This window comes from Phyllopteryx taeniolatus, chromosome 23, assembly GCF_024500385.1.
Source record: "Phyllopteryx taeniolatus isolate TA_2022b chromosome 23, UOR_Ptae_1.2, whole genome shotgun sequence".
NCBI lineage: Eukaryota > Metazoa > Chordata > Actinopteri > Syngnathiformes > Syngnathidae > Phyllopteryx > Phyllopteryx taeniolatus.
The window spans coordinates 5,032,139-5,058,088 of record NC_084524.1 but is presented as its reverse complement, the minus strand read 5'-3'; the positions used below and the strand labels follow the sequence as shown (position 1 = coordinate 5,058,088).

The window sequence follows — 25,950 nt, the reverse complement described above, 5'->3', positions numbered from 1 at the left end:
TGATTGAATACCATCAAATCGTGTTGGAGTCATTTTGATGATATAGGAAGAGGAAGACGTGGGGCAGGATCCACAACACAACCACACGTTTATTGCAGGAAAGCCCCCTCCATCAGGGTCTATCTGGAGACAAAGTCCTACCCCCTTATCTGATTGTACACATCCTTGCTTATCTTTGTTGTCAAGTGGGCAGCCAAGCCCCCACATAAGCCAATTACTACCTGTTCCATCGCTTTATTTAGCTGCGTTCATATGATTGCGCTTAGCCCCAGTTTGCAATTCCTAGTTTAACCACCAGAGGTCGCCAGTTCAAGCAAAGTCTTAAATGCCCTAATACTATTAAACCCCGTACCATGGTAAACAAACACATACCGAAGTCAACCAGTTAAGAATGAACGAACTTGTTGAACGCATGAGAATTGGATTCACAGGAAAGTATATCCATTTATTTAACATATACTCATGTATTGTGTAGAGATTGACAGTGTGATGAAATGTGCTTGGAGTTGAATGTATTTAGTAAAAAGAAGCTGTGGAAGGATGGTTTCTTCTCCACCAGTCCACTGAATTTGGGAGTCCGAATGAGAGACTGGGAATGAACATCTTTAATATTGTGGGTACAAATGTTCTACAGGCAAAGGCTGCAGCTGCACCAAATGTGCACTCTCAGTGCTGTGACCTTGGATCCACCCTGCTCAAGCTTTGGTCCCAAGAAGAGAAACATCCTGTTTTGCGGCTGACGTAGGTTTCACAGTTACGTGAATATCAGAACATTTTAATACTGAGGTTAGGTTACACAACATAACAGTGCACAAATAAGTCTATGTATGATCAGTATATCGTGCAAGGGCCTTCAAAGCCTATTTGGGTGAGCAAATAATAGGTCAGGATGACGCTTCAACTCCAGTTATGTCAGGTCACTGTGAGGGGAAGAAAGGTGCATGTCGCTAACAAAGGGGAGGTCTCAGCCCAAGCACGGGGCTCTCATCTTCCAAAAAGGTGGGAGAGACTTTTTTTCCTTGCAATGATCAGGGATGGGGTGGCAGGAGGACTTCATCTTTGAATTTTCCTCTTTAATTGGGTAAGACTAAAAGAACCGCTATTGACATTGTGTGGATAGGGAAGAGGGCTCGTCAGCTGTCCAGTAATTGTTATATTCCAAATGATTAATTGGCATTACGGCTCCGTAGGACTTGATCACTCAAATAAATTTCCTAGGTCTTTAACAAGTGCAATGGAGTTTTAAGGGATGAAGCACTCACAATATTAGCCTTTCACTTGGTGCGGTTTAGTCTTCAAGGGGTGATAAGTGAGGGCAGACTGGATTGGCTCCATAAAACTAAAGGCAGTTAGCACACCTAGGCGAATTTATCTCGACACCGGCTGAACAGCTCCTGGAAAAAGGAGGGAGCTTGACCCTTTAAATGGACATTTCTCCCCATCGGTCTTGCGGGTAAGCGAAATGTGACACGTCCAAATCAGTTCCACCTTGACATAACAGGGTTTGAAACCTGGCACAGGAATGCACTGAGCCACATGGGCTGCAACACTGGGCCTTTCAAATGTAACGTGTTCCTTTGAAAGGCCCAAATACTTGGATGCACAACCAGGTTCACCTGAGCTATTTTGAGAAACACTGCTTAGCTCACCTGTTTGGGGTTGGTTGAAAGCTAAACTGCCCGGTTCAAGTCCAAGTGCTTTATGTAAAGCAGCCCACTCTGAAAATAGCAACATTACATTCTAAGAGTGGCTACCCTGAACAGTCACCTGACTTTAACATAATGCTGTTGTGGTGGGTCGCAGCAGAGTATGATGAGCATCAACGCCTCCAAATCTAAAAGGGTGGAGGAGCTCAAAGATCTTGGTCTCGTTCACAAGTGAGGGACGAATGGAACGGGCAATCGACAGTGTAAATAAGACCCTGTGGCCAAAATGCCTTTTCTCTGGGCTCTCCCTTAGAAATAGGGTGAGTGGCTCACAGAGAGACTACGTCTCTGCTGGAAACTCTGAGCTTACCTGTTGAGGCTGCAAAAAGCAATAAATCTGAACATGTATTTAATTCCCTTCCATTCTACAAAACAAGTACACACCATTACTCTGTGCAAATGACCACATTCTGGGTCTCGTTGCTGTCTCATCCTCCAGATCAATGGTACAATATTTATTTCATGGAAAAGAATAGCATTTCAGAAATCTATGTAATGTTCTGTAAGTAAAGCACATTTGACCTAGACTTATTTTCCTTTCTGCAAAATGTCTTAAATATTGTACAATAAATTGAAAATAATCCTAAATGATGACCAATTTCACTATTAAAATATGGTAACAGATTTGCATAAAGTAGCTACATCAGTTTTCATTATAGATCATCAAATAAATGACCTGTCAAACTTTCCCCTTGGGTCAGAACATTGCTTTTAAACCTTTGACTGGGTTCCCTTAAAACTTGTCATCTGCTTTAGAACATTGGTCTTCTATGATGGTCAGCAGAGATACCAATCCTCCCTCAAAAGCCAGAAAAAAGAATTCCAAGTTCCTCCTCTTAAAAAGGTCACTTTCCACATAATTTGTGCGGTGCAGGACGCATCTGGGATGTTTCCATATAGCAGAGCGTCCCTTTAATCTTGCCAATTCTTCTCCCACGTGATAGACGCCTGTTGATGGGACCAGTTTTCTGGGAGGTGCTGCATACTGTTGTCTGATGTTGGAGAGAGGACCTCTAAACTTCTGGAAGACAGTTTTCTTTCTGTGAACAAAAGGAAAACAATTCACAAATGTTTACAATATGTACAGTAACATTATCTCAAAGTACATTTTGGAGTTGCAAATCCATACTAATAGCTTTTCTCTCAGGATTCCAAGCTCACCATTGACAGTCTTTTAAACAGTGAGACATTCAATCAAGGCTAACTTATTCCCTAAAAAGAACAGAGGCAAACATACCTTTACAAAGCCAACATGTTCATTATGGACAATCCATGCTGAGCACAGTAGTCCAGTAACAGATCGCTCTTTCAGGTCTCATTGTCCACGTGAGCATTGAAGCTCTCCAACGATTCCAAGAAGGGTGGGTACTCAAATGGTGTTTGGTGCATAGACGCGAACAGTCAGGACCCATGCATTTCACCGTGGGCAACTCCAGAGTGCTCATCACGGATTATCTATAACAAACACCGTGTTAAAGCATAAGGGTGCGCTTGGCAAAGAGAAGTGAGGAGCTGCCAACGGATCACCACCTGGTGTTGAGTTGGTGCCGATGGTGGGGGAAGATGGCAGGCCCAAACATATTGTGAGGGGGAGTTTGATGATGATGATGATGATGATGATGATGATGATGATGATGATGATGATGATGATGATGATGATGATGATGATGATGATGATGATGATGATGATGATGATGATGATGATGATGATGATGATGATGATGATGATGATGATGATGATGATGATGATGATGATGATGATGATGATGATGATGATGATGATGATGATGATGCTTCTTCTTCTTCTTCTTCTTCTTCTTCTTCTTCTTCTTCTTCTTCTTCTTCTTCTTCTTCTTCTTCTTCTTCTTCTTCTTCTTCTTCTTCTTCTTCTTCTTCTTCTTCTTCTTCTTCTTCTTCTTCTTCTTCTTCTTCTTCTTCTTCTTCTTCTTCTTCTTCTTCTTCTTCTTCTTCTTCTTCTTCTTCTTCTTCTTCTTCTTCTTCTTCTTCTTCTTCTTCTTCTTCTTCTTCTTCTTCTTCTTCTTCTTCTTCTTCTTCTTCTTCTTCTTCTTCTTCTTCTTCTTCTTCTTCTTCTTCTTCTTCTTCTTCTTCTTCTTCTTCTTCTTCTTCTTCTTCTTCTTCTTCTTCTTCTTCTTCTTCTTCTTCTTCTTCTTCTTCTTCTTCTTCTTCTTCTTCTTCTTCTTCACTGCTGCTTGGCTCTTGAAACAGCACTTGCCATGATCCTGCAAAAACATACAATGCCTGGTCTCACATGGGTGTGTCCCATCCTGCAACTCAGGAAGAGGACAATCACCTTTGGGAAACAAAATTAACTCTTAAGCATCATTTCAGACTTGTTACCTAGGGTTTTGTGCCATCCAAACACAGCCATGGTGGAAAATACTCCTACATGAACAGATTGACAAAATTACAAATAAGACCACAGAAAATTCTAAATCAAATTCATGTAGTTTTTAAACATGCATATCCAACTTAAACACCAAAGTGTGAACATGCACAAACCTTTCCTCCCACGTTGCTCCTCTGCCCATGAAAAGCCTGCAACAAGCACATTACCACCATTACAAATATGCTTACTCCCATGACAAAACATAGCTTAAAAAACCTGTTTCTTTTAAGTGCCTTCCACTCAACTTTAATCTTACTGCATTGTGTACATGTTGCAAGTTTAATTCAAATAGTAAAAGGACTAAACCTTTACCATTCCCTCCCAAAGAAAAATAATCAAAAGCACATTTAACTCAAACCTGTTCAATAGCAGTGTTGCCTTGGCTCTTGAAGTGGCACATCATTTCCACTTATTCTGGATTGCTGCCAAAAACTAAAAACAGACACCTTCAAATGTTTTGTCAGATAATGCACATCACTTGCCTCAAGTGAGAAGATGCTGTTCATCTTGGAACTGCATCACAGTTGGTCTTCACCCTTAAGAAAATACAAGTATTCAGTTTTGTGTTGATAAAGTCCTCACTCAAAACAAAGAGCTGCTCGGGACGAAGACAAGCCTAACAACCTGTGGACCATCTCAACCTTCCTTCCTTCGCAAAGACCACTCAACCAAACCACCACATCCAACTATCAACTCTACCGACACTTTCCTTGCCTGCCATCATGACAATCACACCTACCGCCAAACTACCTTCCACAGCAACTGTCAACCAAGGCAAAGCTCCATACTCTGCCCCCTCCGGTTTACGCTTTACTTCCACCCTGCGAATACATGAACAAACTACTTATCTGTGAGCCGCTTTATTCTCAGTGTGGAATTGTTCCTTTTCCTCATCCCATGCCACGTCCTTCCGAGCTCTGCAAAAGAAAATAAAGAGGTAAAAAAAACCATCTCACTTCATTTTATTTTATTTTTTTTTAGTTAATGTGTTTCATTACCTTTTCTTTCATCCAGCTCCCCTTCCACTCTCTGAAACATGTCACCTTTATTGATGCACATTTGCATTAATTACCCAATTCTGGTTCTCTTGCTCACCATCTCATCCTCCAACCTGCAATCACAAAAACAAACCTGGGTCATTCCAGAATTGGAAAACATTTGAGCTTCAGAAATCCTGAAAAATTAACTCACTTTTCTGATTTTCTGCTACATGTTCACTAATAAACTATCAAAAGCTTCATTAACGCCGCTTACATATCAATGGTACAAATTTTATTTGGTGTTTACAATACTTGCTTCAACACTGGGCAAACTGAAAAAAAAGGACATTGCTTTCTGAAAAATTATTCAACAAGTAAATAACGTAACATTCTCTGAATAAGCACTTGATATAAATTAATTTTCACTTTCCAAAACTGTTGTGCCCAACTTTTCAATAATGCCATGTTTCACTTTACCAATTTCAGTATTTATTGTACAATATTTACTCTAACGCAATTTGCATATTGCATAAACTCAAGGAAAATGGGTCAAAGCCCTTTTTAGCTGAAAATCATTTAGATTATTTTCAAATATGGTAACAGGGTTCAATAAAGTACAATAATGACTCGCTACATTACTTTTAATTATAGCTCAATACACCAAACTATTCTTTGAATAACATTTAATACACTGTTGGTAGTGTGCAGGGCGCATCACAAAACTAAAAAAAGAATGCAGTTGCCACATCTTGGATTTTACCTCCATGCGTTTCCATATCGCAGGTCGTCCCTTCAATCTCCATGCAAATTCTTTTAAGAAAGAAAACAAACAATTCAGGAGGTAAAATTCTGAAATGTGTTTCCAATAGAGTAACTACAAATATTATTTGTAATTCAACTATTTACATTATCTAAGATATAATTTAAAGTCTGAGTAAACTGGAGAAGGCGCAACAGGGTTGCAAATCCATACAAATGTTAGCATTCTCTCAAGAGTACAAGCAAGATGTTGCCGTTGACCAACAACAACCTCACTTGAAAAAACTACTAATTAATTTCTTAATCTATTCATATGCATAACAGGGTTGCATGAATGACAGTCAATCAAAGCTAACAATAGTAAAAAATAAAACCGAGTACATACCTTTGTTCTGCCCATTCTTTTGGAAAACTGATGTCAAGTCCAGCGTATCGTGAGTCACTGCTTTCTTCGGGTTCCGTGCACCTTGTGGGACATACATCCCATGAAGAATGATTACTTCAACTCTATTCAGCAACACAGCAAGTAGAGAAGAGGACAATTAAAGATTTGGAGAGAAAACAAATGGGCACATTTCACATGCTTTTATTGGTCCGTGCAAACTTGTTACCTGAGTTTTTGTGCTTTTCAAACTCATCCACAGGGAGGGGGGGGGCTATTAGTTGTGACGGTCATTTATTGATTTGTCTGTGCATGTCCTTATTACTCTAGTCCAGTTCATCTTGGCACCTCTCACCCGATCCGACATCGACTCTACCCTAAAGGAAGAAGGAGGGAGAGGGGAGAAGAGAAACACTATGGAGTCCTCCCTCAAAACCCTGCACTGCACACTCCAGACCATCGCAAGTCCACCGACAACACTTAACTGCAGCGACGTCTGTCCGACATCACACCTACAAACGCTTCCCATGCCTGCGCAGCATCATTACCACTCAGACCTTTCTAAACACAAAAAACAAACTGTAGCAACAGTCGACCAAGACACTCAGCTGTACCAGTGAAAAGCCCGCAACAAGCACATTGGCACGGTTACAAACATTTGCTTGCTGGCATTCCAAAACCTTACTCTCCATTGTTTATACATACAGTCCCACTTTAACAGTTTCATTCAAGTTGAAAAACCCACACTAAACAACTTACCATTCCCTCCCAAACAAAATCCAAACCACATTTTTCAAGAGTACATTTCAGTTTAACAACATTGTTGGCTTGACTCGAAGCGCAAGTCAGTACACAAAAATAATCACAAATCGGTGTTAGTCCATGCACACCCAGTGAGTTAGTGAACACATACACAAAGTAACTAAAACATACTCTCCCTGTATAGTTGCTGCTTGACTCTTCAAGCGGCACAGCATTTCCATCTTCACTCTAGATGACTGAAATAAAAATATTTTAAATACATAACACCTTCAAATGTCTTATCGATAATACACGACTTGCACACTTGCCTCAAGGGAGAAGAAGCTGTTCATCTTGTAACGGCATGCCGGTTGTGTACAATTGTTGGTCTTCACCCTGAATAAAATAGAACTATTTAGTTTTGTATTGATCAAGAGGATAAATTCCTCATTCACAGCCTGCACTGTAAACATCAACTCAAAACAAAGAGCTGCTCGGGAGAGAGACAAGCCTAACAACCTGCAGACCATCTCAACCTTCCTTCACAACAACCCCTGAACCATCAACTCAAGCGACACTTTCCATGCCTGCCCTCATTACAATCGCAACTGTCAACCAAGGCAAAACTCCGTACTCTGCCCCTTCCTGTTTACTCTTTACATCCGCCCTGCAAATAGATTCACTTGTGTGCCCAACTGATTCTGGACAAACATTGCTGCATCTAGCAGATCTGAATGGGCTTTCTTCCTGAACAAACGCAAAGACCACAGGTACCTGCGTAATTCCAATAAACTAATAACAATACCATCTATTTAACTCAAAGACAGGAGTATCTCCCAGTGTCTTAAACCCATACAAAAATAAAACTCGATCAAACTGTCGCTTACGACGGAATCCACAAAGAGTCACTTGCAGTTCCTCACGTGAACTCAAGGTGTCCAAAAAAAATGGTGGAAAAAAATCACGTCAGAAAAACAAAAATAAATCTATTTAAAAACAAAGCCCTAAAAAAAATTGACTGAGAAAAATAAATTATTTTTTTGCCTTTTCCAAGTAAATGCAATACGCTTCCGTACTCCTCCAACCCGCAATCACTAAAAACTAACCTGGGTCATTCCAGAATTAGAACATATTTGGGCTTCAGAAATCATGACAAATAAACTCACTTTTCTGATTTTCTACTACATATTCACCAATACGTAAAAAACTATCAAAGGCTTAATTAGCGCCGCTTACAGATCAATGATACAATTCTTTCTGAATTTATTTGATGTTTACAATACTTGGGGCAACCTGGAAAAAAAAGTACATTGATATTTCATTCCTTTTCCATCAAGTCAAGAAAATAACCTTCACCAAATAAACACTTCATTTAAATTTATTTTAACAGCTTTCAGTGTTTTGCCCAACTTTTTCATAATGCCATGTTTCACTTTACCAATTTATTGTACAATTTTTACTCTAACACAGTTTGCATACAATTGCATAAACTCGAAAGGAAAATGGGTCAAACCCTTTTGAGCTGAGTCATTTAGGATTATTTGCAATTCAAATGATATAGTAACAGGGTTGCATAAAGTATGATAATGACAAGCTACATTACTTTTAATTATACATCAAATAAATGCCCAATACACCAGTGTTCTTTGAATAACCTTTAATACGCTATTGGTATTGTGTGCAGGGCGCATCACAAAACAAACAAAGGCAGTTGTCACATCTGAGATTTTACCTCCGATTTCCTTCAGAATGAGCTCCATGCGCTTCCATATCACAGGTCGTCCCTTCGAAGCGTGCGGTTACTCCACCCACTGCGAGGGCGATCGGAAGTGACGTTGCAATTGATTTGCAAACTTGACTCAAGGGAAAAGAAGCCATTCCTGTTGGAACTTCGTGCCGGTTGTGTACAATTGTTGGTCTTCACCCTGGGAAAAAAAAATATACAAATACATATAAATATATATATTTTCACTTTTGTTTTCATCAACTTGATAGGTGATTCAAAGTCTACACTGTACACATCAACCCAAAACAAAGAGCTGCTCGGGACAGAGACAAGCCTAACAACCATCTCAACCTTCCTTCCTTCACAAACCACTGAACCAAATCACCACGTCCAACCATCAACTCTCCCGACACTTTCCATGCCTGCCCTCGTTACAATCAGAACTACCTTCCATAGCAACCGTCAACCAAGAAAAACCTCAAAGCTCCGTACTCTGCCCCCTCCCGTTTACACTTTACATCCGCCCTGCCAATATATGAACAAACAACTTATCTGTGTGTGGAATTCTTCCTTTTCCTCATCCCATTCCACATCCTTTCCGAGCTCTGCAAAAGAAGAAAATAGAGGAAAAAAAAGCGTACCACTTCATTTCTATTTTTTTTCAGTTAATGTGTTTCATTACCTTCTCTTTCATCCATCTCCCCTTCCACTCTACAAAACAAACACACCATTACTCTGAAGCATGTCACCTTTATTGATGCACATTTGCACTAATTACCCCATTCTGGTTCTCTTTCTTGCCTCCTGACCCAGACATCTCATCCTCCTCCAACCTGCAATCACAAAAAACTAACCTGGGTCATTCCAAAATTGGAGGACATTTGGGCTTCACAAATCTTAAAAAAAAAAAAAAAACTTTTCGGATTTTCTACTACATATTCACCAATACGTAATCAACTATCAAAGGCTTGATTAGCACCACTTACATATCAATGGTACTATTTTTATTTCAGAATTTATTTGATGTTTACAATACTTGGCGCAACCCTGTTACCAACACAAGGCAACCTGAAAAAACAAAAGTACATTGATTTCTGAATTACAATTCCTTTTTCCATCAACTAAATAAAATAACATTCTCCCAATAAACCCTTGATATAAATTTTTACTTTCCAAATCGGTTATGCCCAACTTTTCAATAATGCCATTTCACTTTACCAAGTATTTATTGCCACGCATTTTGCATATAATTGCATAAACTCGAAATGGGTCAAACCCTTTTGAGCTAAGTCATTTACAATTATTTTCAATTCAAATATGGTAACAGGGTTGAATAAAGTACGATAATGACTCGCTACATTAGTTTTAATTATAGATCATCAAATAAAAACACTGAAATAAATGCCCAATACACCAAAGTGTTCTTTGAATAACCTTTAATACACTGTTGGGACTGCGTACAGCACATCACAAAACAAACAAAGACAAATGCAGTTGTCACATCTGGGATTTTACCTCCGATTTCCTTCAAAATGAGCTCCATGCACTTCCATATCACAGGTCGTCCCTTCAATCTTGATGCCAATACTTAAGAAATAAAAAAACAAACAATTCAGGATGTACAATTCAGAAAGGTCTTTACAATATGTAGTCACAAAATTAAACTACAAAACTTTTGGACACATTTCACATGCTTCTATTGGTGCGTGCAGACTTGTTACCTGGGTTTTTGTGCAATTCAAACCCATCCACAGGGAAGGGGGGGGCTATTAGTTGTGATGGTCATTTCTTCATTTGTCTGTGCATGCCCTTATTACCCTGGTCCAATTCATCTTGGCGCCTCTCACCCGATCCGCCATCTACTCCACCCTAAGTAAGAAGAGGGACAAAATTATTAGTGTGTTGATCCATACTATGGAGTCCCTCCCTCAAAACATTGCACACTCCAACTTTCAAAGTGACATCCTGAAAGGTCATGACAAACATTATGGGGGTCGGTGATTATTCATATCTGCATTGTTAGTTAATACATGCACGTAACTTCCAGCACATTTTCAACCATACTTTAGCTAAAAATTTGGTTTTTAATGACGCATAAGGAGCCCTCCCCAAACATACCCGAAGCGTGCGGTTACTCCACCCACTGCGAGGGCGATCGGAAGTGACGTTGCAATTGATTATTTGCAAACTTGCCTCAAGGGAGAAAAAGCTGTTCCTGTTGATACTTCGTGCCGGTTATGTACAATTGTTGCTCTTCACCCTGAAAAAAATAAATAAAATATTCACTTTTGTTTTGATCAACTTGACAAGTTATTCAAAGCCTACACTGTACACATCAACTCAAAACAAACAGCTGCTCTGGACCAAAAACAAGCCAAACAAACTGCAGATCATCAACCTTGCTTCGTAAACCTTATCTTCTTTCCTCCAACTGCTCTTGCATTCTCCAAAACAAGCAGACAAGTCGCAGGAGTAGGTCACCTTCAACTCGGTACACAAAAATAATCACAAATCAGTGTTAGTCCATGCACACCCAGTGACTTAATACACTAACACAAAGTAACTAAAACATACTCTCCCTGTTTCATTGTTGCTTGGGTCTTGAAGCGGCGCAGCATTTCCACTTTTATTCTTCATTGCTGCCAAAAAACAAATAGACACCTTCAAATGTGTTGTCAGCGATAATGCACATTACTTGCACACTTGCCTCAAGGGAGAAGATGCTGTTCATCTTGGAACTGCGTGCCCGTTGTGTAACAATTGTTGGTCTTCACCCTAAAAAACTATTCAGTTTTGTTTTGATCAACTTGATAAGTCATTTAAAGTCTACACTGTAAACGTCTACTCAAAACAAAGAGCAGCTCGAGACTGAAACAAGCCAAACAACCTGCCGACCATCTCAACCTTCCTTCGCAACAACCACCACGTCCAACTATCAACTCTACGGACACTTTCAATGCCTGCCCTCATTACAATCAGACCTACCACCAAACTACCTTCCATAGCAACTGTCAACCAAGGCAAAGCTCCGTACTCTGCCCCTTCCTGTTTACATCCGCCCTGCCAATAGATTAACAAACAACTTATCTGTGGCGCTTTATTCTTGATGTGGAATTCTTCCTTTTCCTCATCCCATTCCACGTCCTTCCAAACTCTGCAAAAGAACATAAACAGTGAAAAAAAAGCATGCCAATTCATTATTAAAATTTTTTTCAGTTCATGTATTTCATTACCTTCTCTTTCATCCAGCTCCCCTTCCATTCTACAAAACAACCACACACCATTACTCTGAAGCATGGCACCTTTATTTATGCACATTTGCGCTAATTACCCCATTCTGGTTCTCTTTCTTGCCTCCTCACCCAAACGTCTCATCATCCTCCAACCTGCAATCACAAAAAACTAACCTGGATCACACCAGAATTGGAAGACATTTGGCTTCAGAAATCTGGAAAAAAAAACTCACTATTCTGATTCATGTTCACCAATAAACTATCAAAGGCTTCATTAGCGCCACTTACAGATCAAGGGTACAATTTTTATTTCATAATTTGGTGTTTACAATACTTGCTGCAACCCTCTTACCAACACAGGGCAACGTGAAAAAAACTACATTGATTTCTGAAAAATAATTCCTTTTTCAACAAGTAAATCAAATAACATTCTCTGAATAAAAACTTCATTTACATTTTAACAACTTACTAAAATCTGTTTTGCCCTACTTTTCAATAATGCCATGTTTCACTACCAATTTAAGCATTTATAGAACAATATTTACTCACGCATTTTACATATTGCATAAACTCGAAAGTAAAATGGGTCAAACCCTTTTGAGCTGAGAGTCATTTAGGATTAGTTTCAATTCAAATGATAACATAACAGGGTTGCATAAAGTACAATAATGACTAGCTACATTAGCTTTAATTACAGATCATTAAATTGAAAAAAAAGACAAATAAATGCCCAATACACCAAAGTGTTCTTTGAATAACCTTTAATACGCTGTTGGTATTGTGTACAGAGCGCATCACAAAACAAAAATTAAGTTGTCACATCTGGGATTTTACCTCTCATTTCCTTCAAAATGACCTCCATATCACAGGTCATCCCTTCAATCTTGATGCCAATTCTTTTTTTCTTTGAAGAAATAAAAAAAATAATTCAGGATGTAAAATTCACAAATGTGTTTACAATATGTACAGTAACAAAATGAAACAAAGGAAAAAAAATTTTTGGCCACATTTCACGTGCTTTTATTGGTGCATGCAGACTTGTTACCTGGGTTTTTGCGCAATTCAAACTCATCCACGGATTCGGAGGGCTATTAGTTGTGGTCATTTATTGATTTGTCTGTGCATGTCCTTATTACCCTGGTCCAATTCATCTTGGAGCCTCTGACCTGAACTTCCATAGACTCCACCCTAAGTAATAAGAGGGACAAAATTATTTTTTTATTATTATTATTATTGTGTTGATCAATACTATGGATTCCCTCCCTCAAAACATCGCACACTCCAGCTTTCAAAGTAACATCCTTAAAGGTCATATGACAAATACATTATGGCGTCAGTGAATATTCATATCTGCATTGTTAGTTAATACATGCACACAACTTCCAGCAAGTTTTCAACCATACTTTAGCCCAAAATTTGGTTTTTAATGACGCATATGGAGCCCTCCCCAAACATACCCGAAGCGTGCAGTTACTCCACCCACTGCAAGGGCGATCGGAAGTGACGTTGCAATTGATTTGCAAACTTGACTCAAGGGAGAAAAAGCTGTTCATGTTGGAACTTCGTGCCGGTTTTGTACAATTGTTGGCATTCACCCTGAAAAATAAAATATATATATATATTCAAATATTCACTTTTGTTTTGATCAACTTGATAAGTCATTTAAAGACTACACTGTAAACGTCAACTCAAAACAAAGAGCTGCTCGGGACTGAAACAAGCCAAACAACCTACGGATCATCATCAACCTGCCTTCCTTGCAAACACCACTGAACCAAACCACCGCATCCAACTATCCACTCTACCGACACTTTCCATGCCTGCTGTCATGATAATCAGACCTACCACCAAACTACCTTCCATAGCAACTGTCAACCAAGGCAAACCTCAAAGCTCCTTACTCTGCCCCCTCCTGTTTACTCTTTACATCCAGCCTGCAAATAGATGAACAAACAACTTGTGTGCCGCTTTATTCTCGGTGTGGAATTGTTCATTTTCCTCATCCCATTCCACATCCTTTCCGAGCTCTGCAAAAGAAGAAAATACAGGAAAAAAGCGTGCCACTTCATTTCATTTTCAGTTAATGTCTTTCATTACCTTTTATTTCATCCAGCTCCCCTTCCACTCTACAAAACAAGCACACACCATTACAATGAAGCATGTCACCTTTATTTATGCACATTTGCACTAATTACCGCATTCTGGTTCTCTCTTGCCTCCTCACCCAAACATCTCATTCTCCTCCAACCTGCAATCACAAAAAACTAACTTGGGTCATTCCAGAATTAGAAGACATTTGAGCTTCACAAATCAAAAAAAAAAATTAAATAAATAAATAATACAAAAATTAAATAAAATACACTTTTCTGATATTCTACTACATATTCACCAATAGGTAATAAACTATCAAAGGCTTGATTAGCGCCACTTACAGATCAAATGGTAAAATTTTTCCTTCTGAATTTATTAAATGTTTACAATACTTCGCGCAACCCTGTTACCAACACAGGGCAACCTGGAAAAAAAAGTACATTCATTTCTGAATTACAATTCCTTTTTCATCAAGTAAATCAAATAACATTCTCTGAATAAACACTTCATTTACATTTTAACAACTTTCAAAATCCGTTTTGCCCAACTTTTCTATAATGCCATGTTTCACTACCAATTAATTTTAAAATATTTACTCTAACGCATTTTGCATATAATTGCATAAACTCGAAAGGAAATGGGTCAAACCCTTTTGAGCTGAGAGTCATTTAGGATTATTATCTATTCTAATATGGTAACATGGTTGCATAAAGTACGATAATGACTAGCTACATTACTTTTCATTATAGATCACCAAATAAAACTACTGAAATAAATGCCCAATACACCAAAGTGTTCTTTAAATAACCTTTAATACGCTGTTGGTACTGCGTACAGCGCACATCACAAAACAAACAAAAAAATGCAGTTGTCACATCTGGGATTTTACCTCTGATTTCGTTCAGAATGAGCTCCATGCGCTTCCATATCACAGGTCTTCCCTTCAATCTCGATGCCAATACTTTTAACAAATCAAAAACAAACCATTCAGGATGTAAAATTCCAAAATGTGTTTACAATATATACAGTCACAAAATTAAACAAAAAAACTTTTGGACACATTTCACATGCTTTTATTGGTGCGTGCAGACTTATTACCTGGGTTTTTGTGCAATTCAAACTACATCGATACTATAGAGTCCCTCCCTCAAAACATTGCACACTCCAGCTTTCAAAGTGACATCCTTAAAGGTCATATGACAAATACATTAAGGGGTCGGTGAATATTCATATCTGCATTGTTAGTTAATACATGCACGTAACTTCCAGTAACTTTTCAACCATACTTGAGCTAAAAATTTGCTTTTGGTTTTGGTTTAATGACTTCACTCACTGCAATGGCTATCAGAAGTGACGTTGCAATTGATTTGCAAACTTGCCTCAAGAGAGAAAAAGCTGTTCATGTTGGAACTGAGTGCCGGTGATGAACAATTGCTGGTCTTCACCCTGAAAAAATAAATAAATATTCACTTTTGTTTTGATCAACTTGATAAGTTATTCAAAGCCAACACTGTACACGTCAACTCAAAACAAAGAGCTGCTCTGGACCCAAACAAGCCGCAAAACAAGATCATCATCAACCTTCCTTCGCAAACCTTACCTTCTTTCCTCCAGCTCCCCTTCCATTCTACAAAACAAGCACACACCATTAGTCTGTAGCAGGTCACCTTTATTTCTGCACATTCGCACGTTTTACCCCGTTCTGGTTCTCCTTGTTGCCTCCAACAACAAAAACAAGCCTGCTGTAGTGTAGTCACTTGCTTCTTCCACTGGTGTGTCTGTTTGTTATTTTTGTCCAACGATTATCCAGCTCATGTGCAAAAACACATACAATAAAATTGTCTGCTGGTTCTCACCTGTTTGCACGCGTCTGTACTCATTACCCTCATCCAGTGGCTCTTCATGCCTCTCGTCCCTTCCTGCACCACAAAACGAAAAGTAGGGAAGAGGACAATGAATAATTACAAGAGAACAAAATAAATAAAAATTTACTTTTGGACACATTTAACATTCTTTTATTGGTGCGTGCAGACTTCCGTTACCTGGGTTTTTGGCCAATTCAACCTCATCCACGGTGGGGAGAGGAGAAAGCTCTTAGTTGTGTGCTGCTCATTGATTTGTCTGCGCATGTCCTTATTACCCTGGTCCAGTTCATCTTGGTGCCTCTCACCCAAGCTGGCATCTCCTCCACCCTAAGGAAGAACAGGGGGAATGATCAATACTATGAATTCCTTCCTCAAAATCCTGCACACTTCACCTTTCAAATTGCCGTCCTTAACAACAAACCAAACAACTCCAGACAATCGCAAGTCTACCGACAACACTTGACTGCAGCGACTTCTGTCCAACATCAGACCTACGAACACTTCGCATGCCTGCGCAGCATCGTGACAAATCAGACCTTTTCAAACACAAAAAAACTGTAGCTGCAGTCAACCCACACAAGCCACTAAGCTGTACCAGAGAAAAGCTTGCAACAAGCACATTCAGCTCAGCTCAAGACACAAATACAATCACAAATCTGTGTTATTGCATGCACACCCAATCAGTTAGTGAGGAAGTAGACAAACAAAGTAACCAAAACATACTCTCCCTGTATAGTTGTCGCTTGGCTCATGAACCAGCACAGCATCTCCACTTTCATTCTGGAAACGTCAACTCAAAACAAAGAGCTGCTCGGGACCGAGACAGGCCAAACAACCCGCGGACCACCTCGACCGTCCTTCCTTCGTGAAGACCACTGAACCAAACCGCCACACCCAACCATCAGCTCTCCCGACACTTTCCATGCCTGCGCTCGTTACAATAACACCTACCACCAAACTACCTTCCATAGCAACTGTCAACCAAGGCAAACCTCAAAGCTCCGTACTCTACCCCCTCCTGTTTACTCTTTACATCCACCCTGCAAATAGATGAACAAACAACTTGTGTGCCGCTTTATTCTTTGTGTGGAATTGTTCCTTTTCCTCATCCCAGGCCACGTCCTTCCGAGCTCTGCAAAAGAAAATAAAGAGGGAAAAAAAACATGCAACTTCATTTTTATTTAATTTTTTTAACTTAATGTGTTTCATTACCTTCTCTTTCATCCAGATCCCCTTCCATTCTACCAAACAAACACACACCATTACTCTGAAGCATGTCACCTTTATTTATGCACATTTGCACTAATTACCCCCTTCTGATTCTCTTTCTTGCCTCCTCATCCAACCTGCAATCACAAAAACCTAACCGGGGTCATTCCAGAATTGGAAGACATTTGGACTTTACAAATCTTGAATAAACTCACTGAATTTCTACAACATATTCACCAGTAGGTAATAAACTATCAAAGGCTTGATTAGCGCTGCTTACAGATCAAGCCTACAATTTATATTTCATATTTTATTGGATGTTTACAATACTTGTTGCAACCCTGTTACCAACACAGGGCAACCTGAAAAAAAAAAGTATATTGATTTCTGAAATACAATTCCTTTTTCAACAATAAAATCATTCTCCGAATAAACCCTTGATAGAAATTTTAACAACTTTCCAAATCTGTTATGCCCAAATTTTCAATAATGCCATGTTTCACTTTACCCATTTAAGTATTTCACACATTTTGCATAGAATTGCATAAACTCGAAAGGAAAATGGGTCAAACCCTTTTGAGCTGACTCATTTAGGATTATTTTCTATTCAAATATGGTAACAGGGTTGCATAAAGTACAATAACGATGAGCTACATTACTTTTAATTCGAGATCAAATAAATACAACTGACAAATAAATGCCCAATACACCAAAGTGCTCTTTTAATAACCTTTAATACACTGTTGGCATTGTGTGCAGGGCGCATCAAAAAACAAAAACAAATGCACCTGTCACATCTGGGATTTTACCTCTGATTTCCTTCAGAATTAACTCCATGCATTTCCATATCGCAGGTCATCCCTTCAATATTGATGCAAATACTTTTCAAAAATACAAAAACACAATTCAGGAAGTTAAATTCTGAAATGCGTCTCTAATATGTACAGTAACTACATTATATCTCAGAATTGAATTACAAATAATATTTCTAAAGTCTGAGTAAACTGGAGAAAGTGCAACAGGGTTGCAGATCCATGCAAGTTTGCTTTCTCTCAGGAGTACACGCTAGCTGTTACCGCTGACCAAGAGGACAAACTCACTGAAAAAAAAATAAACATTTCCTTATTCTGTTCATATGCATACCAGGGTTGCATGAGTTACAGTGAGACATTGTGCTGATCATTGATTTGTCTGTACATGCCCTTATTACCCTGGTCCAGTTCATCTTGGCGCCTCTCACCCAATCTGCCATCTCCTCCACCCTAAGGCAGAAGGGGGGGGGAAAAAAAATATTTTATACTATGAAGTCCTCCCTCAAAACCCTGCTCACTCCAGTTTTCAAAGTGCCATCCTTAACTACAACAAGCCAAACAACTCCAGACCATCGCAAGTCCACCGACAACGCTTGACTGCAGCGACTTCTGTCCAACATCAGACCTACGAACACTTCCCATGCCTGCGCAGCATCGTGACAAAATCAGGCCTTTCGAAACACAAAAAAACTAACTGTAGCTGCAGTCGACCGACACAAGCCCACTAAGCTGTACCGGTGAAAAGCCTGCAACACATAGTCACTATTACAAACATTTACTTACTTGCATGAGAAAACCTTACTCTACCTTGTTTAAAGTGCCTTAGAGTGAATTCAAGTTATGTATGCTTGTCCATGTTGTCACACTTTAACATTGCTACAAGTTTAATTCAAATAGTAAAACCACACTTGAAACTTACCACTCTCTCAAAAAGAAAAACCAAAAGCACATTTTTCAAAAGTACATTTCAGTTTAACAGCATTGTTAAACTGTGACTCGATGCACAGCTAAGTACACAAAAATAATCACAAATCAGTGTTAGTCCACACACACCCAGTGAGTTAGTGAGGAAGTCGACTAACACAAAGTAATTAAAACATACTCTCCCCTGTATAGTTCTTGTTTGGCTCTTGAAGCGGCACAGCATTTCCACTTTTATTTTGGATGGCTGCCAAAAAACAAATAAAAATAACACCCCTTCAAATGTGTTACAATCAGACCTACCACAGCAACTGTCACCCAAGGCAAACCTCCGTACTCTGCCCCCTCCTGTTTACTCTTTACATCCGCCCTGCAAATAGATGAACAAACAACTTATCGGTGTAGCGCTTTCTTCTTGGTGTGGAATTGTTCCTTTTCCTCATCCCATTCCACGTCCTTCCGAGCTCTGCAAAAGAAGAAAACTAAAGATGGGGGAAAAAAACCCTTAACCTTTAATACGCTGTTGGTGTTGTGTGCAGGGCGCATCACAAAACAAACAAAAAAAGTTGTCACATCTGGGATTTTACCTCCAATTTCCTTCAGAATGAGCTCCATGCGTTTCCACATCGCAGGTCGTCCCTTCAATCTTGGCAATTCTTTTTTTCTTTGAAGAAATAAAAAAAATAAACAATTCAGGATGTAAAATTCTGAAATCTGTTTACAATATGTAGAGTAACAAAAATAAACAGGAAAAAGGAAAACAATTAAACTTTTGGGCACATTTCACATGCTTTTATTGGTGCGTGCTAACTTCTTACCTGGGTTTTTGTGCAATTCTAACTCATCCACGGAGAGGAGGGGCTATTAATTGTGATGGTCATTTCTTCATGTCTGTGCATGCCCTTATTACCCTGGTCCAGTTCATCTTGGCGCCTCTCACCCAATCCGCCATCTACTCCACCCTAAATAAGAAAAGACTAAATTACTATTATTATTTTTATTTTTTTTGGTTTTTTTATTTGTGTTGATCGATACTATGGAGTCCCTCCCTCAAAACATTGCACACTCCAGCTTTCAAAGTGACATCCTTAAAAGTCATACGACAAATACATTATGGGGTCAGTGAAGATTCATTTCTGCAGTTCATACATGCATGTAAGTTCCAGCAAGTTTTCAACTCTACTTTAGCCCAAAATTTGGTTTTTAATGGCGCATATTGAGCCCTCCCCAAACATACCCGAACTGTGCGGTTACTCCACCCACTGCGAGGGCGATCGGAAATGACGTTGCAATTGATAATTTGCAAACTTGCCTCAAGGGAGAAGAAGCCGTTCATGTTGGAACTTTGTGCCGGTTGTGTATAATTGTTGGTATTCACCCTGAAAAATAAAAAATACAAATATTCACTTTGGTTTTCATCAACTTGATAAGTCATTTAAAGTCTACACTGTAAACATCAACTCAAAACAAAGAGCTGCTCGGGACTGAAACAAGCCAAACAACCCGCAGACCATCTCAACCTTCCTTCCTTCCTTCGCAACAACCACTGAACCAAACCACCACGTCCAACTATCCACTCTACCGACACTTTCCATGCCTGCCCTCGTTACAATCAAACCTACCGCCAAACTACCTTCCATAGCAACTGTCACCCAAGGAAACCTCAAAGCTCCGTACTCTGCCCCCTCCCGTTTACTCTTTACATCCAGCCTGCAAATAGATTAACAACTTGTGTGCCGCTTTATTCTTGGTGTGGAATTCTTCCTTTTCCTCATCCTTTCCGAGCTCTGCAAAAGAAAATAAAGGGGGAAAAAAGCACACCACTTCATTTTTAGTTCATTTTTTTTCAGTTCATGTGTTTCATTGCCTTCTCTTTCATCCAGCTCCCCTTCCACTCTACAAAACAAGCACACACCATTACTCTGAAGCATGTCACCTTTATTTATGCACATTTGCACTAATTACCCCATTCTGGTTCTCTTTCTTGCCTCCTCACCCAAACGTCTCATCCTCCCCCAACCTGCAATCACAAAAAACTAACCTGGGTCATTGCAGGATTGGAAGACATTTGGACTTCAGAAATCTTGAAAAATAAACTCACTTTTCTCATTTTCTACTCCATATTCACCAATAAATAATAAACCACCAAAGGCTTGATTAGCACCGCCAACAGATCAATGCTACAATTTTTATTTGATGTTTACAATACTTGATGCAACCCTGTTACCAACACAGGCCAACCTGAGAAAAAAGTACATTGATTTCTGAAATACAATTCCTTTTTCAACTAAAATAATTCTCCCAATCAACCCTTGATATAATTTAATTTTAACAACTTTCAAAATCTGTTATGCCCAACTTTTCAATAATGCCATGTTTCACTTTACCGATTTAAGTATTTATTGTAACGCATTTTGCATATAATTGCATAAACTTGAAAGGAAAATGGGTCAAACCCTTTTGAGCCGAGTCATTTACGATTATTTTCAATTCAAATATGGTAACAGTGTTGCATAGTTGGATAATGACTAGCTACATTACTTTTAATTATAGATCAAATAAAAAATAAAAAAAACACAATGCCCAATACACCAAAGTGTTCTTTTAATAACCTTTAATACGCTGTTGGTATTGTGTGCAGGGCGCATCACAAAACTAAGAAACAAATGCACCTGTCACATCTGGGATTTTACCTCCCATTTCCTTCAGAATGAGCTGCATGCGTTTCCATATCGCAGGTGATGCCTTCAATCTTGATGCAAATACTTTTCAAAAATAAAAAAACAAACAATTCAGGAAGTCAAATTCTGAAATGTGTCTCCAATATGTAGAGTAACTACATTGTATCTCAGAGTTAAATTACAAATATTTCTAAAGTCTGACTAAACTGGAGAAGGTGCAACAGGGTTGCAAATCCATACAAATGTTAGCTTTCTCTCACGAGTACAAACTAGCTGTTACCGCTGACCAAGAAGACAAACTCACTTAAAAAAAATAAACATTTGCCACTCCACCCACTGCGAGGGCGATCGGAAGTGACGTTGCAATTGATAATTTGCAAACTTGCCTCAAGGGAGAAGAAGCCGTTCTTGTTGGAACTTTGTGCCGGTTGTGTATAATTGTTGGTATTCACCCTGAAAAAAAATCCAATAAAAAATACAAATATTCGCTGGTTTTGATCAACTTCATAAGTCATTTAAAGTCTACACTGTAAACGTCAACTCAAAACAAAGAGCTGCTCGGGACTGAAACAAGCCAAACAACCCGCAGACCATCTCAACCTTCCTTCCTTCCTTCCTTCGCAACAACCACTGTACCAAACCACCACGTCCAACTACCCACTCTACCGACACTTTCCATGCCTGCCCTCGTTACAATCACACCTACCGCCAAACTACCTTCCATAGCAACTGTCAACCAAAGCAAACCTCAAAGCTCCGTACTCTGCCCCCTCCCGTTTACTCTTTACATCCAGCCTGCAAATAGATGAACAAACAACTTATCTGTGTGCCGCTTTATTCTTGGTGCGGAATTCTTCCTTTTCCTCATCCCATTCCACGTCCTTTCCGAGCCCTGCAAAAGAAGAAAATAGAGGAAAAAAAAGCGTGCCACTTCATTTCTTGTTTTTTTCCAGTTAATGTGTTTCATTGGCTTCTCTTTCATCCAGCTCCTCTTCCATTCTACAAAACAAGCACACACCATTACTCTGAAGCATGTCACCTTTATTTATGCACATTTGCACCAATTACCCAATTCTAGTCCTCTTTCTTGCCACCTCACCCAAACGTCTCATCCTCATCCAACCTGCAATCACAAAAAACTAACCTGGGTCATTGCAGAATTGGAAGACATTTGGACTTCAGAAATCTTCAAAAATAAACTCACTTTTCTGATTCTCTACTACATATTCACCAATAGGTAATCGAAGGCTTGATTAGCGCAACTAACAGATCAATGCTACAATTTTTATTTCATATTTTATTTGATGTTTACAATACTTGGTCCAACCCTGTTACCAACACAGGGCAACCTGAAAAAAAAGTAAATTGATTTCTGAAATAGAATTCCTTTTTCAACAAATAAAATCATTCTCTGAATAAACCTTTGATATTAATTTCAACAACTTTCAAAATCTGTTATGCCCAACTTTTCAATGCCATGTTTCACTTTGCCAATGTAAGTATTTATTGTAACACATTTTGCATAATCTCCAAAATAGGACAAACCCTTTTGAGCTGAGTCATTTAGGATTAGTTTCAATTCAAATATGTTAAGTGTTGCATAAAGTAGGATAATGACAAGCTACATTACTTTTAATTATAGATCAAATAACAAAAATGGCAAACTAATGCCCAATACACCAGTGTTCTTTGAATAACCTTTAATACGCTGTTGGTATTGTGTACAGGGCGCATCACAAAACAAACAAAAAAAGTCACATCTGGGATTTTACCTCTGATTTCCTTCAGAACGAGCACCATGCGTTGCCATGTCTCAGGTCATCCCTTCAATCTTGATGCAAATACTTTTTAGAAATAATAAAAAAAACAATTCATGAAGTAAAACTCTGAAATGTGTCTCCAATACGTACAGTAACTACATTATATCTCAGTTGAATTCCAAAGAATATTTCTAAAGTCTGACTAAAGTGGAGAAGGTGCAACAGGGTTGCAAATCCATACAAATGTTATCTTTCTCTCAGGAGTACAAGCTAACTGTTACCGCTGACCAAGAGGACAAACGCACTTAATTTTTTTTACATTTTCTTTTTCTGTTCATATGCATAACAGGATTGCATGCGTTACATTGAGACATTGTGCTGGTCATTGATTTGTCTGTGCATGCCCTTATTACCCTGGTCCAGTTCATCTTGGCGCCTCTCACCCAATCTGCCATCTCCTCCACCCTAAGGCAGAAGGGGGGGAAAATAATTAATACTATGAAGTCCTCCCTCAAAACCCTGCTCACTCCAGTTTTCAAAGTGCCATCCTTAAAACTACAACAAGCCAAAAAACTCCACACCATCGCAAGTCCACCGACAACACTTGACTGCAGCGACTTCTGTCCAACATCAGACCTACGAACACTTCCCATGCCTGCGCAGCATCGTGACAAATCAGACCTTTCTAAACACACAAAAAACAAACTGTCGCTGCAGTCAACCAACACAAGCCACTAAGCTGTACCAGTGAAAACCCTGCAACAAGGACATTAGCACTGTTCCAAACATTTGCTTGCTGGCATGCGAAAACCTTACTCTACATTGTTTAAAGTGCCTTAGACTGAATTCAAGTTATGTATGCTTGTCCATGTAGTCACACTTTAACATTGCTACAAGTTTAATTCAAATAGTAAAACCACACTTGAAACAACTTCCCACTTCGTCAAAAACAAAAACCAAAAGCACATTTTTCAAAAGTACATTTCAGTTTAACAGCATTGTTGCCTTGACTCGATGCACAGCCAAGTACACAAAAATAATCACAAATCAGTGTTAGTCCACGCACACCCAGTGAGTTAGTGAGGAAGTAGACTAACGCAAAGTAAATAAAACATACTCTCCTTGTACAGTTGTTGCTTGGCTCTTGAAGCAGCACATCATTTCCACTTTTATTCTTCATTGCTGCCAAAAAACAAATTAAAAGACCCCTACAAATGTGTTGTCATCGATAATGCACATGACTTGCACACTTACCTCAAGGGAGAAGAAGCTGTTCATCTTGGAACTGCATGCCGGTTGTGTACAATTGTTGGTCTTCACCCTGAAAAACGATTTTGTTTCTATCAATATGATAAATTCCTCATTCAAAACCTGCACTGTAAACATCAACTCAAAACAAAGAGCTGCTCGGGACAGAGACAAGCCTAACAACCTGCAGACCGTCTCAACCTTCCTTCCTTCGCAAAGACCACTGAACCAAACCACCACGTCCAACTGTCAGCTCTCCCGACACTTTCCATGCCTGCCCTCATTACAAATCAGACCTACCACCAAACTACCTCCCAGAGCAACTGTCAACCAAGGCAAACCTCAAAGCTCCGTACTCTGCCCCCTCCTGTTTACGCTTTACATCCGCCCTGCAAATAGATTAACAACTTATCTGTGTGGCGCTTTATTCTTGGTGTGGAATTGTTCCTTTTCCTCATCCCATTCCACGTCCTTCCGAGCTCTGCAAAAGAAAATAACTAAAGAGGGGGAAAAAAACCTAACCTTTAATACGCTGTTGGTATTGTGTACAGGGCGCATCACAAAACAAACAAAAAAAGTTGTCACATCTGGAATTTTACCTCCAATTTCCTTCAGAATGAGCTCCATGCGTTTCCACATCGCAGGTCGTCCCTTCAATCGTGCCAATTCTTTTTTTCTTTGAAATAAAAAATAAAAATTAAACAATTCAGGATGTACAATTCTTAAGTGTTTCCAATATGGAGAATAACAAAATTAAACAGGAAAAAGGGAGAAAAAATAAACTTTTGGACACATTTCCCATGCTTTTATTGGTGCGTGCAAACTTGTTACCTGGGTTTTTGTGCAATTCAAACTCATCCACAGTGAGGGGGGGGGGGGGGGGGGGGGGGGCTATTAGTTGTGATGGTCATTTCTTGATTTGTCTGTGCATGCCCTTATTACCCTGGTCCAATTCATCTTGGCGCCTCTCACCCAATCTGCCATCTACTCCACCCTAAGTAAGAAGAGGGACAAAATTATTATTTTTTCCATAATTTTTTTTTATTATTGTGTTGGTCGAAACTATGGAGTTCCTCCCTCAAAACATTGGACACTCCAACTTTCAAAGTGACATCCTTAAACGTCATGACAAACACATTATGGGGTCACTGACTATTCATATCTGCATTGTTAGTTCATACATGCACGTAACTCCCAGCAACTTTTCAACCATACTTTAGCCAAAATTTTGTTTTTAATGACATTCATCCCTCCCCAAAGATACCCAAAGTGTGCAGTTACTCCACTCACTGCAAGGGCAATCAGAAGTTGCAATTGATTTGCAAACTTGCCTCAAGTGAGAAAAACCCGTTCATGTTGGAACTTCGTACCGGTTATGTACAATTTTTGGTCTTCACCCTGAAAAAAGAAAAAAAAATACAATAAAAAA

At 39.2% G+C, this 25,950-nt stretch overlaps 6 long non-coding RNA genes across 12 annotated transcripts; all 6 read right to left on the bottom strand.

The window, feature by feature from the left end:
* Positions 1–2,038: 2,038 nt before the first annotated feature.
* On the bottom strand, positions 2,039–2,984 carry LOC133472847 (uncharacterized). The gene is made up of 2 exons (XR_009786870.1): positions 2,944–2,984; positions 2,039–2,746 (listed from the first exon to the last, which is right to left on the bottom strand). It is a non-coding gene; the product is annotated as an uncharacterized LOC133472847 (long non-coding RNA).
* An 882-nt stretch (positions 2,985–3,866) lies between these two features.
* Positions 3,867–7,231, bottom strand: LOC133472846 (uncharacterized). The gene is made up of 7 exons (XR_009786869.1): positions 6,464–7,231; positions 6,238–6,359; positions 5,854–5,903; positions 5,112–5,224; positions 4,472–5,030; positions 4,227–4,262; positions 3,867–4,109 (listed from the first exon to the last, which is right to left on the bottom strand). It is a non-coding gene; the product is annotated as an uncharacterized LOC133472846 (long non-coding RNA).
* Positions 7,232–7,301: 70 nt separating this feature from the next.
* LOC133472848 (uncharacterized) lies at positions 7,302–11,342 on the bottom strand. 2 transcript variants are annotated; one of them, XR_009786872.1, is made up of 9 exons: positions 11,276–11,342; positions 11,100–11,188; positions 10,820–10,961; positions 10,423–10,570; positions 10,217–10,288; positions 9,480–9,534; positions 9,384–9,412; positions 8,708–9,306; positions 7,302–7,371 (listed from the first exon to the last, which is right to left on the bottom strand). It is a non-coding gene; the product is annotated as an uncharacterized LOC133472848 (long non-coding RNA). The 2 variants fall into 2 exon arrangements; XR_009786871.1 differs by having other exon boundaries at positions 11,100–11,337.
* Positions 11,343–11,414: 72 nt separating this feature from the next.
* Positions 11,415–14,988, bottom strand: LOC133472849 (uncharacterized). The gene is made up of 10 exons (XR_009786873.1): positions 14,915–14,988; positions 14,130–14,182; positions 14,032–14,060; positions 13,836–13,961; positions 13,392–13,530; positions 12,980–13,122; positions 12,769–12,838; positions 12,033–12,087; positions 11,935–11,963; positions 11,415–11,855 (listed from the first exon to the last, which is right to left on the bottom strand). It is a non-coding gene; the product is annotated as an uncharacterized LOC133472849 (long non-coding RNA).
* A 416-nt stretch (positions 14,989–15,404) lies between these two features.
* On the bottom strand, positions 15,405–19,265 carry LOC133472850 (uncharacterized). 5 transcript variants are annotated; one of them, XR_009786876.1, is made up of 7 exons: positions 19,014–19,265; positions 16,283–18,361; positions 16,068–16,217; positions 15,882–15,944; positions 15,722–15,803; positions 15,626–15,652; positions 15,405–15,471 (listed from the first exon to the last, which is right to left on the bottom strand). It is a non-coding gene; the product is annotated as an uncharacterized LOC133472850 (long non-coding RNA). The 5 variants fall into 5 exon arrangements; XR_009786878.1 differs by having other exon boundaries at positions 16,068–16,426; positions 16,614–18,361; XR_009786875.1 differs by having other exon boundaries at positions 16,068–17,022; positions 17,103–18,361.
* A 2,153-nt stretch (positions 19,266–21,418) lies between these two features.
* On the bottom strand, positions 21,419–25,232 carry LOC133472764 (uncharacterized). 2 transcript variants are annotated; one of them, XR_009786819.1, is made up of 6 exons: positions 25,121–25,232; positions 24,528–25,018; positions 23,687–24,455; positions 23,286–23,357; positions 22,582–22,636; positions 21,419–22,405 (listed from the first exon to the last, which is right to left on the bottom strand). It is a non-coding gene; the product is annotated as an uncharacterized LOC133472764 (long non-coding RNA). The 2 variants fall into 2 exon arrangements; XR_009786818.1 differs by having other exon boundaries at positions 21,419–22,636.
* Between the last annotated feature and the right edge of the window lie 718 nt (positions 25,233–25,950).